Source organism: Symphalangus syndactylus, chromosome 2 (assembly GCF_028878055.3).
Source record: "Symphalangus syndactylus isolate Jambi chromosome 2, NHGRI_mSymSyn1-v2.1_pri, whole genome shotgun sequence".
Classification (NCBI taxonomy): domain Eukaryota; kingdom Metazoa; phylum Chordata; class Mammalia; order Primates; family Hylobatidae; genus Symphalangus; species Symphalangus syndactylus.
In genome coordinates, this window is record NC_072424.2 from 108,842,649 (window position 1) to 108,862,412 (window position 19,764).

The 19,764-nt window shown below is 37.1% G+C and overlaps 2 protein-coding genes across 40 annotated transcripts in view; both read right to left on the reverse strand.

The window, feature by feature from the left end:
- The window catches only part of EPB41L2 (erythrocyte membrane protein band 4.1 like 2), a 232,544-nt gene that overhangs the window by 192,287 nt on the left and 20,493 nt on the right, over positions 1-19,764 (reverse strand). The gene's annotated exons all lie outside the window — the stretch shown is intronic.
- Positions 486-19,764, reverse strand: part of LOC134733197 (uncharacterized) — a 39,524-nt gene continuing 20,245 nt past the window's right edge. The window contains exon 3 of the mRNA XM_063622124.1: positions 486-8,435. The gene's annotated coding sequence lies outside the window, so the exon portion shown is untranslated. The remainder of the gene's footprint in view (positions 8,436-19,764) is intronic.

Below are 19,764 nucleotides of genomic sequence, written 5' to 3' on the forward strand. Positions count from 1 at the left end.
TAGCAAAGAGTTGGAACCAACCCAAATGTCCAACAACGATAGACTGGATTAAGAAAATGTGGCACATATACACCATGGAATACTATGCAGCCATAAAAAATGATGAGTTCGTGTCCTTTGTAGGGACATGGATGAAACTGGAAAACATCATTCTCAGTAAACTATCGCAAGGACAAAAAACCAAACACCGCATGTTCTCACTCATAGGTGGGAATTGAACAATGAGAAGTCATGGACACAGGAAGGGGAACATCACACTCCGGGGACTGTTGTGGGGTGCGGGGAGGGGGGAGGGACAGCATTAGGAGATACACCTAATGCTAAATGACAAGTTAATGGGTGCAGGAAATCAACATGGCACATGGATACATATGTAAAAAACCTGCACATTGTGCACATGTACCCTAAAACCCTAAAGTATAATAAAAAAAAAAAAAAAAAAAAGAAATTCAGGAAAAAAAAAAAAAAAAAAAAAAACAAATATTGGAGAAAACTGTCATTTTCTGAGAGACAGTCAGCCATTATTATTTCACTCATTCAGGATCTGTGTATTGGATACTGCCCCTATGACTCAGGCATTAGGCTGAACACTGGAAAAAAAAAAAAAGGAGGAAAGTGGACAAAGCCCTGCAGTCACTATGAAAGATGGACATGGAAACACATAATTTTACAGAGCTCTAGGTCTACAACAGAGGCAGAATCACAGAGGAAGGAGAAGCCAAATGCTGTAAGGGCGAGGGCAGGCCAAAAACTCAGCAGAATGAACACTTTTTTTTTTTTTTTTAACTAAACTCTGAAGATCAGCAGAAGGTTGACAGGTGAGGAGAAGAGAAAACAGGCAGAGGGAGGAACAAATATACAAAAGCCCATGTGCCATGAAACAATATGGCATGCTGAAGAAGTAAATGAGTCATTTGATGTCACTCGTGTGTTGGGTTTATGGTTGAGATTGTGGCAGAGCTGCGGGGAAAGAGGGGTGTTCATTATAAGGGGTCTTGTATCCCGGCCAAGGAAGAGGTGTGGCACGGCTAAGCCTTCCAGCTGCAAGAGGTTCCCAAAACTAAGCAACTCTGTCGTAGAATGGCATGTCATAAGACATTCTATGACAGAAATAAGGAGGAGCACAAGCCAAAGCACCATATCAACCACGAGAGCTATTCACCAGCACACAGTAATTTATTTATGCTTTAACAATCAAATTCCCTGACTGCACCAAGAGCTCTTTGAGCGCAAGGACCGACCGTTGTCTTACTCAATTTATCTCCCAAATGTCTACTAACATAATTCCCTTACTTAAAAAATGCCAAGCACATACGACGCACTAGGTGTTATCCTAAACACTGGGTAGTCACAGATCTTAGACTACCCTGTCCCAACTAATCTTAGAGCCTTCTCTGAGGAACTGATACCTGAGAATAAAAAAAAGGTTAGCTTCTAGAATTTTTGGTTCCTACCCTCTCCTTATATCCTCAGCTGATGTTTAACATTAAATCTCCTCTTTAATATACTTTTATTTGGATTCAAAGCCATTCTTCCCTTAATTCTCTTTATTCTCCTAAGAACAGTCTTCTTCCTTTCTATTCTTCATTCTATGGGTATCATTCCAAAACTCAGTTCAGCCCACCATCTTCTCATTGGAGGCCTCACTCTACTCTGCTTATTTCAGGGTTTTTTTTTTTAAGCCATATGCTTTTTAGATTGCTTTTATATAAATTATCTGAGGGGAAATGCAGTGTAGTAGTTAAGAGTAGCAGCCAGATACCCACAAGTTCCAAGACCACTCCTGGTAACGGTGACCGTAGGTGCCTTTCTAAGCCTGTTTCCCCTCTGGTATGACTGGGACAAATGAATCCAATTCCTTTAGTCTTGTTTTGAAGACTAAATGAGATACTACATCCAAAAGTACTTAGCATAATACCACAATAGTGCTAGCTATTTTATTATTAATCATGAAACCAACATCCTAAGGAACTTATGGCATGAATTGTTGCCTTTTTTATAGACTTGTTTTAAAGATGCTCAGAAAAAATAACAGATTTGATCGAGATCAGACAGCGATTATTTCATATTACATTGCCCAAATGTACATTTCTGGCCTTGATCAATCGGCGAAGTCACAGTATCAAACCAAACCAAACCACTGGCCTATAATGATCTCCACTTGGATGATCTACTGTGGCTCTGTCAAAAATTAATCATCTTCCCACAAAACTGACTCCCCCTAGGGCTTCAGAGTTGCCTCTTACTCCATCCTTTCTTTAAAACACATTTGTCCTCATTAGTGTCTGTCATCTATTCCTTGCAAAGGTTGGTAGATTGATCCCTGTCTTTGTTCCTATAGCAAACTCTCTACTCCAAACCCCCTCAAGTATGGAAATACTGTACAAGCAGCAAAGCAAGCTCACAGTCAGAAGCTGAACCCATGAGCTGACTTCCTAGTTTACTTTCCTGCCAGCAATCTTGGTCCATTTCAAACTGTATGCAGTACATAGGGGCAAAATGAAATCTAAATGTAAGATTAACCTTTAAGAGTATACAAAAGTCATCACAAAGTGGATCAAAGCAAAGCTGTGCAAAGTCACCTAAAAGAATACCAAACAGCCCCCAGGTCATTGAGACTAAAGACACTATGATTGAAATTATTTAAAAGACTTTTTATACATTTGTAAATCTGAAGAGTGGCCAGCAATGAGGAAATAGAGAAGGAATTTAGGAACTTAGTCCCTTCTAGCAAGAATAGCTTTATTGAGTGGATAGGCAAGGGCAGGGACTAGATTCATTTTGTTGAAGCTGCATGAACAAGAGGAAGCACCTAGCCCAGGAACAAACAGATAACAGATACAAGAAATAACAAGGAACTGCTCATAAGCTTTATCATTATAACCAACCTTCCAGTTCTGATTCAACACCCATAATACACCAACTGACAATGTGCCATGTGGCCAACAAGCAGAACACACACAGTAGACAAAATGATGTGTATATTTATTGGCATTCTAATTCATACACTCCCATCTCCTCTAAAGGCTCATTATTTGTTTGTGGGAGTTGGGTTTTTGGTTTTTGTTTTTCTTGCTTGGGGGAGAGCAGGAAGGGAATGGTTCAGCTTTCCTAAGCCCTATTAACAAGACGCTGACAAGACTGAATTTGTGTATCTAAAGCAGAGGCTCAAACTCTGGGCTAAAGAGAACTGAACAAAGTAAATGTCACTTTATGAGGGTAGTCACTTTGTACCAATAAACCCATCTTTCCTGGTATACACCACCAATTTAGGCCTTTCACACAAACCATACTGGACATCTCTGCAAATGCTATTCATTTGTTTCAATGCTACTTTCACCATGCCACACCTTAACAGCTACAACGGAATCCCTATGGCCTGCAGATGAAATTTTAACTCCTCTAGTCTATATGGAAAGCCATACAGCCCTCTACGGTATGTGCAAGATGGCCCCTCTGCATTCATCTCACCTCCATTCCTCTCTTCCCTCGCCTTTTCTAGCCCCATTCATCAATGTTTCCCAGACTTCTTCCCTTACTACATATTCCTTTAGGTACCTCAATGCATGTAATACATGTTACTGGTCTAAAACTTACTCTGTCATTGTTTTATCTATATAACTCATTTGTCTGACTTACTAAATAAGCTGAAGTACAAGAATGCTTATGACTTTTACAGCCCTCATTCCAAATACATATACTACGTAAGAGATTGAGCAGGCAAAATACATTGGAAAAAACACATTTTTCCTAATAAATGGAAATTATTTGATAACTAAATATTTAAAAAGTTAAATTTTCTATCTATATCAGGGCTGGATTTGGAGTTATTGTTTTTTTTTGCTTGTTTGTTTTTTTGTCTTTTCTTTCTGCAAGCCAGAACCATCAGGTATAACTGATTCTATTAAATCTGAAATATACTCAGTCTATAACAGCAAGCCTTACAAGTTAGACTCACATCTAAATGTGCATCACCCACATCCAAGTGTGTATTTTAATACAATAAAAGCTGACAATAAGGCAAATAAGCTTCCTTTCCACAGGACAGGCCCCAACATAACTATTATAGCTCCCCCTGGAACACAACAGATTGGGTCTCAGCGGGCTGTTGCCGAGCAAGTCCAACAATTACCCATTACCTCACAAACCTGCAGAGACTCAAACGTTTGCCAAAAAGATACAAGGCCAATGCTTAATGCAGCCAATGATTAATAGTGGCACCAGGAGCCAACCGTCATAGCAATAGGGCTGGCATCATTCTGAAAAGTTTATATGAAACTTTTATAACACAGAGAATAAATGCTTGAAGGAATGGATACCCCATTCTCCATGATGTGATCATTTCACATTGCATGCCTATAAAACATCTCATGTACCCCATAAACATATATACCAACTTCATACCCACAAAAACTTAAAATTTTTAAAAATTTTAAAAATTAAAACCAAACCGCAAGGACTTGAAATATTCCCAAGGAAGGCAAAATGAAAATTTTACATTATAACTTCTCTCATAAGTGCCTAAGCAAAATTCAAATATCCAACATACAATATACTTATTTGGCGTCTGCCGAGATCATTTCAAAAGACCTGACAAAAAACAAATACCAGTAAACGGAAAGCAAGGTTTCAACATGTTTTAAAATTAGATATCTGAGTTTAAAAGTTAGCAGTTATAATACATGAAGTCAATCTACCCCTCATTACCACTATCAGTAAAAAGATGATGTCAATTCACCAACTAACACTACCAATCTAGAGCAACATCAGGATTACCGACACCTTCTAAGAATTAACGTGTTTTAAAATACTATTTCTGGAGTGAACAAAATGATTATCAGGCCACTTAGAAGAGTATATTCCAAACAAGCCTTTCATGATGGGCACACAAAGCAGTTTTCTAGGCTGGTACAGAACTCATTTCCCCTTCTGAGCCTACCTGGCCATGTTGTATGTATTTGTCATGAATGGATTGGGTCATCCCTTAGTGCAACAATTTTGCTCTCCAAGGAATAAAGCAATTAACTAAAAATATCCCAATGTCTGATGCTCGGGACGTACTAGACTATATAAAAAGTTGACTCTAGCTGTTTTATTATTTTAAAAGAGAAAATGTTAATTACATATATGATCAAATCATTAAATCTGACTCCATACTTTGAACACTATAATACTACATTGTCTAAGTACACATACCTCACTGAAGTAGCCCTCAAACAACACAAGTTTTTTGTTCCCATAATCACAAGAAAAAAAGATCATACAGTCTCTAAATCATGTACCAAATTATCTAAATATGTATTAATATTACATAACACCAGTTTCATGGAAAATTCTTCAGGGTACATTACCTACCACAGATAAGTATGTATTTACATATACATGTTTTTCTCTTCATTATTGACCTCCAATCATACTTGGGTAACTAGGTGACTCAAATGCTCTAAGTAACAATTATTTAAAGCAACGTTTCTCACTCTAAAATAATCTACACTTGCCATGTCTTCATTCCTTTTATCCCCATGTATACATACAAATGCTATAAAACCCTTGTTGCATTTTTGAATAGCCAGATTACTAAGGGTACACCAAAATGACTGATCAACTTGGCTTTAGAGGGTTACAAAGAATTCTGCAAAGCTACCACAATTCTCTCTGGGAGATCAGCTGCTTTTATCAAATAGCAAACGTTTCAACCTTCCCATCTTCCACCCAGTATAACTCATCAGTGGTAACAATGGACAGAGAATACTAAAGGGAAAAAAATCTTGAATATTTCATATTTGCATGGGTATTTTCCTCCCTAACATCTCTCTACTTCCCAAAATTCTGGTAAAGAAATAGAAGACTTTGTCTCCTTATAACTTCCTCCTTTAGTGGGCTATACTTGGGAAAAAGCATCAAGGGAATACTGATGTTTTTTTTCTGTTTTGCTTAGGACTGAAAAGCATAACAGTTTAGGGTTTTGCAAAAACTTGAAAATATCACACCCACCCTACTTGAGCATTTGTTTAAAAAAAAAAAAAGCATGCTTAATTCCACTAGTCAAATTCTGAAAACCACCTGGCTAAACAGCACATTAATAACTGTCCTTTCAAAAGCTATATTTACATTCTACAATTTCATTCTATAGAAAAAATTTTTTAAACACGCAGAAAGGATTCAACATCAGAGCTATCAGAGCTCTATTTTTAAACTGCCAAATTAATTCCAGAAATTAAAAGTTCATTCTCCCACCTCAACCCCCATGGAATCCTGAATGTGATTTACATGTCAAAGGCTGACTTAGATTTAATACATTTACTTTGGAAAAACTTAGAGATGCCTGTCAAATTACAAAGCAATTGCCTAAACATTCCAGTGACATTTAACTGCTATCGAACAGCCGAAAGTTGATCTTTAACAGAATACAGCTGTTGGTGCCACAATACCTAAAAGCCCAAAGCAAGATCTGATTGTTCTGAGCCCTTTATCCAACAATGAAATCCTCAGGGGAGGATTTTTCTTTTCTTTTTTTTTTTTTTTTTTTTTTTAATGCAGCACCCCAGCCTGCACAATTGGATTGTGGCTTTCCACACATGTACAGTTTCAATCACAGTTTCACACACACTAACACTATTCAGGGCCACTGTTTGCAGTTCCTCAATGACTTTAACAAATGGTTCAGGGCCCTACTGTTATCTGCTGCCTACCAGGACCCCGTGCTCTAGGCTTACAGCAACCCTAAGAGAAACCAGAGGCTCTGCCAAGTGACTCGCTCAAGAATAAAGTCAGCAAGAGGCAAAGGCAGTGTGACTGCAGGGCCTGATCTCTTCCTTGACCAAGGGACAGAGGAACCTCTCATAGCACGACATGGCCGGGCTGAGATGGGCTGCAGGGCCCTCCTTGGGGATGGAACATCCTGGTCTCACTACTGCCTCTCAGAAAAGCAACTACTTGAGCAAGTGCTCCATAAACTGGCAAATTTCTACCAATAGGTTTTTAATGAAAGTATTTCTCAACTGACTAAATAGCCAGGACCTAGCTAAAAGACTCATATATCTTCTTCAGAAAGCAGAAAGTGACAAATCATTTTTATGTAAGCTTTCTTTTGGATGGTAGTAAGATCAAAGTAAAATATGCAGCCTTCTCTGTATATTTTAGATCCTCGAATAGTAACTCTTTAAAATGTACTGCATTTTTAAATAGACAATTTTTCAAGCGCTTACCTCAGTATGAAACAATTTTCTTAATCTGAATTAAGTTAATCTGAACCATTTATATTATGATTCCACTATGCCCATTTTGTAAAGATGCATTTGTAGTCAAACATAATTACATGTACACAGCAACAGCTGCTCATAAATTAATTGAGGTCCTCTGCCTAGAGGTGCCAAAGGGTCTGATGTATTAAATAGTGTATTGAGAGGCAGGGCATGGTGTGTCTCATGCCTGTAATCCCAGCACTTTGGGAGGCCAAGGCAGGCAGACTGCTTGAGCTCAGGAGCTCGAGGACCAGCCTGGGCAACATGGCAAAATCCCATCTCTACGGAAAAAAAAAAAAAAAAAAAAGTACAAAAATTAGCAAGGCATGGCAGTGGCATGCACCGGTAGTCCCAGCTACTCAGGAGGCTGAGGTGGGGGGATCTCCTGAGCCCAAGAGATTAAGGATGCAATGAGCCAAGATGGCGCCACTGTACTCCAGTCTGGGCAACAGAGGGAGATCGTGTCTAAAAAAAAAAAGCTTATAGTGAATGGTAAGAAATATTAAAATGCAGCACAATTAAATATCTAGTAGGCACTACCCACCCCAGAAAAGACAAAATGACTGAATCATTGGCTTAAGTATTCAACTTAAAAGCAAATTTACCTAAATGCCAATTTAGACTAATGGATAGAAAAGTAAGCAAACAAGTAAGAATGAGAAAATATACAGAGATTTTTTTTTAAAAAAGCCATAATAGAGTAAGCTGTGATAACAATGAACAAAAAATTGCCATAGAAACAGCTGATAGGGTACGAAAAAAGGCTCCAAGATAATCATATATAGTTAGTAAATTCAATTGAATAGTTTTGTACCAAGGAGCATGCTGAAAGAATACACAGTAACCTATAAATATTAGAATTATCTTATTTAACTGGAAATTTTATTAATAATAAATTAAATCCAACTCCTGGCAAATGTTACAGTTCAAACCTTCCTAATTTCCTCATTCTGTTCTTCTGTCATATGAATTGCCACACAAAAAAAGAAAATAACTTATAAGCACACTAGCTGAAAATTCAGTAGAATTGTAAACATTTACAACCAAAAGAAATAAATAATCCAACCTGTGAGACAGTAATTGTCACTATAAAATGAATCTTTTGACCATGAAGCTCTGATAATATATGTTTTCTATCTCAACCTTTCTCCAATTCTGAAGGCGGCATTTATCGATGTATACAAATGAGAACTAGAAAAAAATCAGAAAAAGAAATGCTATGTTAATATTAACATTGGCAGAAGATAACATTTTCCTCTTTAAATGCCATGAAATTCTTTCTTGAAGAGGGCATAGCTATACTTACTCCAAAGTGAAGAGGGTATAAAAGGGAGAGGAAGCAAGGCATTTGTTTAAAATATACAGCAAATTTCAAAATGGCTTCAACCCTGAGAAAATATCCCTAAAAACACATTTGAAGAGAAAACTACTCAAAGAAATGCTTATCAGATCAGCCCATAAACCAAGTTTACATCAGTTATAGTCCCATATAGTCTCATATATCATATATAATATTCCTATATATTACCATGTCAAGAACCACAGAGACGGCCCTAGCCAGCACAATAAAGTCTTGCTTGAAGAGGGACTGGTATAGTGGTTTACAAAGCTATGGAAAAATACAAGGGTTTCATTCATCATTCCTTCAGTTTTTTCATCCCTAAGATGAAGTAGCATTTATCTTCTTTCAGCTCCCAAGAATGTAAAGGGAATAAATGAAATAATTTTGGGTCTTTAAAGACAAGTGCTACATAAACCTTCACTTTTTTCCCTCATGATTAAAAACTCGCTTGCACGGAAGGTCACAGTATCTCAGTGGGCCAAAGTAAAAAATAACAATTGGCATTATTCAGTTCACAATGCATTTTCAGATTTATACTTTAATCTCAAGAACCAGTAGTGAGGCAGAGTGACCATCATCCCAGGATATTACAAGGTATGCTCACTTGCTAGGTTAACTTGCCCAAGGCATGGACTCGAGCCTGGAACTTTACAGAAAAGTAACAGAAAAAAATTCTGTTTACTACATCACTTAATCTCTCAAGTCACAAAAGAATTATTATTTGTGAAAAACTGTATGAAAGAGGATGTATTCTTATCTACCAGTCCTGCCAAAATAATAACCAGAAGGTAACAATTTTATATATACCAATGCTGAAGTGTACTAACCTCATAATGGTACCTCTTTATTCAATGTTACATTTAAAAATCAAAGACTAACAATAACAAAAAAAAAAAAAAATGTAAGGCTGGGCGCGGTGGCTCACGCTTGAAATCCCAGCACTCTGGGAAATCCCAGCACTTTGGGAGTGCAGTGGCGGGATCTCAGCTCACTGCAACCTCTGCCACCCGGATTCAAGCAATTCTGCCTCAGCCTCCCAAGTAGCTGGGATTACAGGCGCTTGCCACCACACCTGGCTAATTTTTGTAGTTTTAGTAGAGACACAGTTTCACCATCTTGGCAAGGCTGGTCTTGAACTCCTGACCTCGTGATCCACCTGCCTCAGCCTCCCAAAGTGCTAGGATTACATGCGTGAGCCACTGTGCCTGGCCAGGATGGCTATGATTTAAAAAAAAAAAAAAGAGAGAGAGAGAGAAAAAGACAAAGAAAGGAGAGAGAGAAAGAAGGGAGGGAGGGAGAGGGAAAGAAGGAAGGAAGGAAGGAAAGAGCAAAACAAGTACAGGCAAGGAGGTAGAGGAAATAAAAGCCTTATGAGTTGCTGGCAGGAATACAGAATGAATGGCACATGCATTGTAGAACTGTCTGTCTGTTCCCCACAAATTTAAGAATTACCATATGATCTAGCAATTCCACACGTAAGTATACACTCAAAAGAAGTGAAAGCAGGGACCCAAAAGGATATTTGTGCACCAATGTTCATAACAGCATTATTCACAATAGACAAAAGGTAGAAACAAAAATGTCCAACAATAGATGAATGGATAAATAAGACATACACATACAATGAATATCATTCAGCCTTAAAAAGGAATAAAATTCTGACACATGCTACAACATGAATGAACTTTGAAAACACTATGCTAAGTGAAATAAGCCAGATAAAGAAAGACAAATATTGTATGATTCCACTTTTATGAAGTACTGAGAATAGGCAAATTCATAGAAACAAAAAGTAAAATAAAAGTTACCTGGGGCTGCGAGGAAAAAGGAAGAGGAGTTACTGTTTAATGGGTACAGAGTCTGTGTTTGTGTTGATGAAAAAGTTCTGGAAATAGTGGTGATGGTTGCACAGCATTGTGAACATACTTCATGCTTCTGAGCTGCACATTTACAAATGGCTAAAATGGCAAATTTTTTACATATTTTTGTATAGTTTTTAATATATCTTTATATGTATTTTACCACAATAAAAAATGAAACTCAAGGGCTAAATCTATCATCACCAACAATTACTTGAAGACATAAGCATAGAAAGAGCTTATGACTGTTAAAACATCTAATGAATATGGAGAACCATAAAGTCAGCATGCCAGTTTCTGAACATACTACATGGTGTAATACTACTGCAAGTTGACACTAGAGAACTATTTTCTTAACCACACAAAGGGCATGTTAACTATGGTTTCCCATCTATGAGAAACAAATTGAATTTGGGGTCTGAGACCAGTAAACATATTGGGGGTTGGGGCGGGGGACAGTATAATACAATCCAACTCATTAAAAGTTTAGAAATGACGAAAATTGGTCAGGTGTAGTGTCACACGCCTGTAATCCCAGAACTTTGGGAAGCCAAGGCAAGCAGATTGCCTGAGCCCAGGAATTCGAGACCAGTCTGGGCAGCACGGTGAAACCTCGTCTCTACAAAAGGCACAAAAATTAGCCGGGGCTGCAGTGAGCCAAGATGGTGCCACTCCACTCCAGCCTGGGCAACAAATTGAGACCCTGTGTCAAAAAAAGAAATGAAGAAAATTAAACTCAAAATTACTTTTCCAAGCTCATACAACTGGTTATAACAAAATAAGGACTAGAACAACTCAGATCTCTTGTCCCCAGACTGGTGCTCTTCCTACACTTAGTTTGGCTTGAACATGTCACTTATCCTCGCTTTCAAGTAATGGCATTCATTTTAAAAAGATTATTCAAATGTCCTGAAAACCATACTTCAAAGATCACCCTACAACTCTTGAATCTATCTGAAGGTTGTGTTCATTCCCGTATTCCTGTGATCACTAAAGAATTAAGCTGGCACAATATCCTACAGGGGTTAGTTCAAAAGAACAAACAAGACTAAACTTAAATCCTAGAAAAATGGAAAATCAATATGCTTAAACAGCTTAAGGGTTTCACTTTCCTAACACGCAGAAGAAGGGAGAAAAGATTCTTCACACCTAACTGCCTGACTACAAAAGGACAATCATTCACACATCCCACATCCACAAGAAAATGACTTGCACAGCTTAAGCATGCTACCAGTTTGGGAGCTCTTAGTTAAGAAGAAAAAGTTCAAGATCCCACCTAAGAAAAGCATCCGAGACCTCTGCTGGCTAAAACAACCAATCTTACACGGAAAGGTATTTGTTAATAATCTTGTTGTGAGACAGTTTCAGGACTACTTAAGGAAGGAAATGCCAAATACAACAGTGAGCAAAGCCAGCAATGGCAATGGCAACTGAGACACTATCGCAAACTCTTACAGGTGAATCAATGTGTAATATTGGGTTATCACCAGCAAATGAGGAAAGTTATGAACCTCTGCTGTCCGTATCATTCCAAAGAAACTTCAATCACCTCCACACCTTTGTCTCCTTCCTAGATCTAGAGCCTAAATGTAGTCCTACTCTTGTACTTCCCATCCCTCCTTCTGCTTCCTTCCCTGACATACACCAACACCTTCATCTTCAAGATGTGGTCAAAAGTTATCTTTCCAACTGAAGTCAATAAATATTTACTGAGATCTTCTGGGATAGATGTAGTAGAAAACTCAAAGACATTTAGTGACCTATTTATGGTTATCCAGAGCCTTACGTTTCAAACTTTCTGTGTAAAAGATTACAATACAGGGTATTGAGTCCAGTTCTGTGACCAGATAGACCTGGATTCAAATCTAAACTTTGACCCTTTAAGACTTTACCTCTCTAAATTTCAGCTTCCTTACTTCTATAATGTGGATAACAATATCTATGTGTGCTTGTGAGGTTAAATGAGATAAGCAATATGCTTAACAGTCCAGAGTTCAGAAGTGAGAGGTTAGCAATGTCACTGCTAATTATTACTACAAGAGAAAGCACAAATGCTGCCATGATTAAAAAAATGGCACCAAAGTTTGGAGGCCAGAATAGACCCTCTAAGTTGATTAGAGAAGGTTTGAGAGAAACGGTCAAATCTCAGTTACATCTTCAAAGTGAAAAGTGAACAGAGAGACATTAGTTATAACCTGGATCTGAGGCTAATTTGCTTTGTGACCTGGGTGATGGGCAGTGGGGGATCATTTAAAATTTCAGGGTCTCAACTTTCCTACTTGTAATTTCAAAAACTGACTTAAAGGATGATTATAATCTTCTAGAGCTAACATTCTGTAATTTGGTGTAGGAACCAGGTAGGCAAAGTGAAAGGAGGAAGGAATTCCAGGTACAGTTTATGGAATGTTGTAAAATTCTCAAAAATATATAGCTGTATAGAAGACAGGAAAGGATCCCCTAGCTACAGCATAAAATCCAATGGGGGAGAAGGGAGGAGAGAACATGAACTGCTCATTTTTACCTCCACCATAGGTAGAAAGGAGCTACTAGAGGTTACTGAGCAAGAGAGTGGCATAATAAAACAATAACAGCATCTTAAAGAGCAGAAGACGGATGTAATAAAAAAAAAAAAGCATAAAGAGTAGAATAAACTGGGAAAAGGAGAGTAAGAGGATGAAAGCCAATGAGAAACCAAACGAATGGGATTCAACGATTCTGGGACAATGGGATGGGAATGGCAACCACAGTTCTTGCCCCAAGTTTTTAGACTAATTAGAAGCATTAGCTTAGAAAAGTCCCCTAAAGTCTCTAGGTCTCAATTCCTTCATAAAATAACTTTTATCTCCTCCAACTATGATTCTAAGATTCTGATACAGTTTATCTGGATTGAGGCCCAGGTTTCTTTTAAGATCCCCAAATGTTTCTGTTGTACAAGCCAGGGTTGAATACCATTGTCTAAACAAAGGGGAAAAAAAACAGTTATGAGTTAATTAATAGGACATCTGAGAATAGGCCAGAATTGATGAGACAGAATTCTAGGGCACAGCCAGGATAAGCGTACTTATGCACAGACTGAAACAAGGCCATCTTTTCCACTGAGACGGGCAGGAAAGAGGTATGGTTGGGTAAGTCGCTGTTAGGTTGCAAAGCAGAAGTTGTGAGCTGATCACCTCTACCTTCTCCATTGAAGAATCTGTCTCAAATTCAACTATAAGCCAATTCACATTACGATTAGCACTTCAGAAATTTCTGTACAATAAAAATATTGCCAAAAGCAGCTAATGTATTTGCTTATTCCAAAACAAGCGAACTATTAAACAATCTGAACTTTATTACAACTTTCGTTTCATTTACTGGTTTTCATTCATTCCACAAGCATCTACAGAACGCCTTACTATATGCTGATCATTGGGAATACATGAATAAATTAGGGCTGCTGCCCTGAAAAAATTTATATAAGTGGAGAAAACTGATATTTTTAGGATTTCAAAATCCAACCTGGTAAGTGCCACAAAAGACAGAGTTAATTATTAACGCTACTTGTGGGAGTTAGAAAAGACTTAGAAAAGCTGACATATGAGCTGTGCCTTAGATGATATGACTCACTTACACAGGGCCTAGGGTTTGAAAAAAAGTGGCTCTAAATATAAATGCTTATAAAATGCTTTAAGAAAAAAATTAGTCTCAGCTATTAATTATGGTAATTTTTTTTTCAAAAATGTTATTCATCTTTATACTTTAAAAACCTAAAACTTTTTTTTTTTTTTTTTTTTTTTAGATGGAGTCTCACTCTGTTGCACAGGCTGGAGTGCAGTGGTGCAACCTTGGCTCACTGCAACCTCCACCTCCTGGGCTCATGCAATTCTCCTGCCTCAGCCTCCAGAGTAGCTAGGACAACAGGCATGCATCACCACGCCTCACTAGTTTTTCTAATTTTTGTAGTGACAGGGTTTCACCATCTTGGCCAAGCTGGTCTCGAACTCTTGACCTCAAGTGATTTGCACAGCTCGGCCTACAAAAGTGCTAGGATTACAGGCGTGAGCCATCGCACCCAGCCCTAAAAACCTAAAATATTTAAGGATTATATTCAAGGGGGAAAAAATCTGCAAAAATTTACCATAGACATTTCAGAGAAGAGAGATTTATCAAGCATTATGTCCTTTAAAAATATTTCTTGTGTATATACATACAAAAATATACATAAACAGAGTATCAATAAACACGTATGTGGATCTTCATTTTTATATTTCTTTTTATTTTTAATGTATTTCAGCTTGATTTGTTTTGAAGGCCAAGTACCTTCAAAATAAAAAAGAAATATAAGCAATTTAAGCAATATAATAAAATTTTAAATTTTATCATAGTTATTCCCTATTCAATGCCTTAAATCCTTCATACAGTGATGCAGAAAATAACTACCTCTCTAAAAATATATGCTGGTATTTCTCATTTAAGAAACACCAAGCCTGTAGAGTCTTATATGGGACAATCTAGCGCAGATTTTAATTGTACTAATTCACAATTCATTAATATCATGAATGAGACAGAAATGATGAATCAAATTATTCTAGTTGCTATCACCATCTGGAAAATTCATAGAATAACTTTATTTACTAGATATAACAGTATTCACAGTTAAAGCAATTTCACACATTTTTTAAATGCTGGTTCTTTAAAAATAAGTAATGGTCTACTTATAGTTATAAACATAATCTTGTAAAGTTATTTCACAAATCAACCATGCCTCCTAACACTGAAAAGGAATACTTTTAACTAAAATACAGTATAACCTTTTATTTACTCCAAAATGTAAGTCACTGGTAAATAAATACAGAATTCCATAATACTTCTTTCATTCTTAGAGAAGAAATGGTTTCTCAAGGCACAGCATTTTGTTCTTATTAGTATGTATGCAGCTGTATTATTTGTACTGCTGCCCAACATTCAGTAAGTGTTCAAAGTATTTCAAACTGGCAATTCGTATTTAATGCCTAACAAAAGAGTCATGATAGTGACTATTGGGAGCATAAGGATAAAACTGAGCCACATTTATTCTGGGGAAAAAACTTACAAAACTGAAGAGTGACCATTTTCCACATTAAACTCTGCATTAGGAAAAGAAAAGTCAATTTACAAAACCAACATTTTTTTTTAAGTGTCAGACAGTGACTTCCCAGAGGCTTAGAAACATGATATAAGTATTATGTTATTCCATTAGAAAACAGTTCTTCACAAATTCAGTTATACATTTAAACTCTCGATGAAACCTCATCTGTTTACCCAAATCGGAGGAAATAAAGCTGTCTGCAGGAAACAAGACAGCAGCTTATTGATCCAGCATTACAAGGTTGACCTTCTCTCAACAAAATGTTTAGCTATGTTATGTTGGAATAAAAGGCAAAGGTTAGGACGCAAACCCCTTCTCACTTCCTCTGGGTATGGACTTTGTAACTGTAAAATACATGGGAACTCCTAAATTTCCAAATTTCCAATCCTTTAATCCATGGCCCAGGAAACTATCAGAATAGGAAGAAAGTAATGAAGATACCGTTTAACACAAAATTTAACAACACGCAAACCCTTAAAATATTTTGTTCCAAAAATAACTAAATAGCGAAACAGTTTTATAGGTAGTAAAAGATCACAGACCAGAGGCCTTAGAGATCATCTAACTTTACGCTGTTTTCCCATTTGCTGAATTAGGGCCTCAGTATCAAGGTTTCACCGTGCTCTGTAGCACTTTCCTATAATGTAAATGCTTTCTGTGCCACGGGGTCAATGGAGATTCGATGTTATTCCCCAAAAGAAATACTACTGCCTTTAAATAAACATACTCCTTGCTTCCAAAGCCTGACAAGGTTGTGTCAAAAGGATACAGGAGCCAGTTTGAAGAGGATGGCCAAAGTTGGGACAATCTGAACATCAAAAAGAATGCCTGTAATTGACTGAAATACTGAATATATAAAAATCCTTAAGTCAAAAATGATACTCAAAATGAGAAACACAACCAAAAAAAAAAAAAAAAAAACTTGAGGTAACTATTATACCAACAGCTTATTCTGAAATTTGATAAGAGGAAAATTAAGTATTTATCCTGCATTTCAAATAAAAGGCTGTATTTCACAGTAATCAAATAGCCCACATTAATGAGGGAAAGATATTTTGCTCAGAAAATTGCAACTTAATGAAATTGAAGAAATAATAAAACTTAAAAATTCCATTTTAGGGTATAGAGTGTTAATGTTGCAAGAGTTCTAGAGACTGGCTGCACAACAACGTGAATGTGTTTACCCCTACTAAACTATATACTTCAAAATGGCTGAGATGGTGGCCGGGTGCAGTGGCTCACACCTGTAATTCCAGCACTTTGGGTGGCCAAGGCAGGCAGATCACCTGAAGCCAGGGATTCGAGACCAGCCTGGCCAACGTGGCGAAACCCCATCTCTACTAAAAATACAACAAATTAGTCAGGCATGGAGGTGCGCACCTGTAATCCCAGCTGCTTGGGAGGCTGAGGCATGAGAATCGCTTGAAACCAGGAGGCAGAGGTTGCAGTGAGCCGGGATTGTGCCACTGCACTCCAGCCTGGGCAACAGAACGAGACTCTGTCTCCAAATAAAAAAGGCTAAAATGGTTAATTTTAGGTATGTGTATTTTGCCACAATTCTTTAAAAATCCCATTTTATCACCATTTTGCTATTCCCAAAGAGATAACTAATTCAGGTAAAATCCCCGATGGATACTAACACTATTATGTCAAAGACGTCAAAGAACTATTTGTATGGTACCAACATCTCACTCCTCCCAGATTATATGCCAGTATCAAAGGGAAAACTGTAATTTTACAACGGGGATATCTGTCATCACCTTACTCAATCTTAGCTTCGCTAATAGTGAGATAACTGCATTATGTGGTGCCTGATACGAAGCAATGTAAACCATACAAATTGGCTATGAAAATACTCTTACCAAAAATGTTTGTTCTGAATCTAATCAAGAATTTAGATCTAAATTCTACTTTACAGAAAATACAGAGTTTAGACGAATGAATTAAATACCCTCACATAGAAACAAGCCAACCAAGAAAAACAAAGATTCTCTAAGACCTGTAACATCTTGCATCTCTCCAACAGGTCACCGTCATGAAAAGGGAATGAAAAAGGAAGGGGAAGAACTATTTTAGATTGTAAGTGACTTAAGTGACATAACCGTTAATTAAATGCAATACGTGCTCCTTAGCAGGATCCCAGTTTGCCAAACACACTATACAAGACATCATGGGAATGATTGGAGAGACTTTAATATAGCACAGATATTAGAAAATATTAGAGAACTACTGTCAACTGATTAATATAATAGCGTGCTGGTTAAACGGGAAACTGTCCATGTTTTGTACAAATACATAACAAAAAAGTTAGGGCTGAAATGTGATGTTTCATAATTTAAATTACTTCAGGAAAAAACATATGGGAAAAAGTTAATGTAAGGAAATAGTGTATCTAGGCAATAATCACCGATGGCTGTTAAAAACCATTAGGCAAAAAAGCTTAATGGGAAATCAAGCTTTTCCCATCAGACTGATGGATGGATCAGTCCAGCTAGAAACACCTGAGCTCACTGATCACTCTTCATTCCAAAAAGAAAACTAATCCTACATTGTATCACTTGATAGGAAGCAGTAAGAAATATACACTAATAACTAGGAAGGATTCTATACTCCTAACTCCCAATTAATCTTGAATCTGATTAAGCCTCAGATCTACTACCAATTTATATGAAATTCAGAAGAGAGAAACACATTAAACAGCACCACAGGCAGGGATGCAATCAACAAACTCCAGAATGTGGGAAACTCTACAGAGCAAGCAATAGTTTCAACAAATTAATTGAATATAGAACAAACAACACAGTTTCAACAAATAAACTGAAAGAAAAAAAAGAGAAACAAAGTACATATTAAGATACTGTGTTCAAGAGACATATAAACCAAACATAATATAGATCTTATTTGGATTCTAACTTAAACTATAAAAGCATTTATGAAACAACTGGATAAATATAAACACACATAGAATATTTGATAATTTAAGAAAGTAAGTTTTTTAGATGTAACAACAGTATTGTGGTTTTCATTTTGTTTAATGCTTACTCATCACAGACCTATTTTTAAAAGGGTGAATGAAGTGATAAACTGTGCTTTAAGACAATCCAGCATGGAACAGGGAACATGGGTTTGGAAGGTCCACAGATGAAAACTGGCCATATGGGAGTAATTAGTTGGAAGGCGGGTACGTGGGGATTCATTATTCTACTCCATGTTTGCATACACCTCCATTACAAGAAGTATTTTTTTTAAAAGAAACTCAGTAAGAATGCGGGGAATGAACCCTAATCCCAGCATCTTCACCTCATCACAGAATCTTCTACTACCTAGCAAAATGAGTACCAGCCAAAAGACCTTAAAATAAAAACTAGCAAAAGATTTACCAGCATTAACAAAAGAAAGAAAAAGATGTAAAACCTATACTACAAGCCTGATACAACAAATGAAAAAATAGAGAAGATTCCAGTGAATAGCAGTGTGACTTCATCCACATCTCTTAATGCACTAAACATTAGGGGAAAAACAAGGTGGTGAGGAAATGGATGGTATTATTATTCTGCCCTCTTTATTTATACAGAGGAAAGTTTCCACAATAAGAAGTAAAAACAAATGATTACAAATTCCTTCAAAGGATCACTATAGAACACATTTATTTAATTTCCCACATAAATTGGTTGCTTTCTGATTTCACATCTTCTCACTTTTATCCTTCTACTTCTAACTGTCAAGGAAGAAGAGGGGGAAAAAACAGTCACTAAGGATACTTGCTTACTGGGTGAGAAATCTAACTAGCAAAACCAAAAGTTTCCATCATTGTGCTAGAAAAATTCAGACTGATTTTACTGTAAAATATCTCACTTGAACTGAAAAGCTGGTTTGTGGTCCACGGAAATTACTAAGACAGCTGCTTTCTCCCTTTCTTTTTTGGAAATGAAGCTGGAGTAGAAATTCTTGTGTAATCTGTATTTGGATGTGGTGTGTGCAGAGGATTATTATCTTCCCAAATTTCTAAGTGGTTCCATCTGTTTTTATGGGGAATTTGGCTTAGGCTGATTTTTAAAATGAAGAACCAAGTAAGAAATCCGAGGCTGGGCAAGGTGGCTCACGCCTGCAATCCCAACAGTTTGAGAGGCGAGGCGGGCAGATTACTTGAGGTCAGGAGTTCGAGACCAGCCTGGCAAACATGGCGAAACCGTCTCTACTAAGAATACAAAA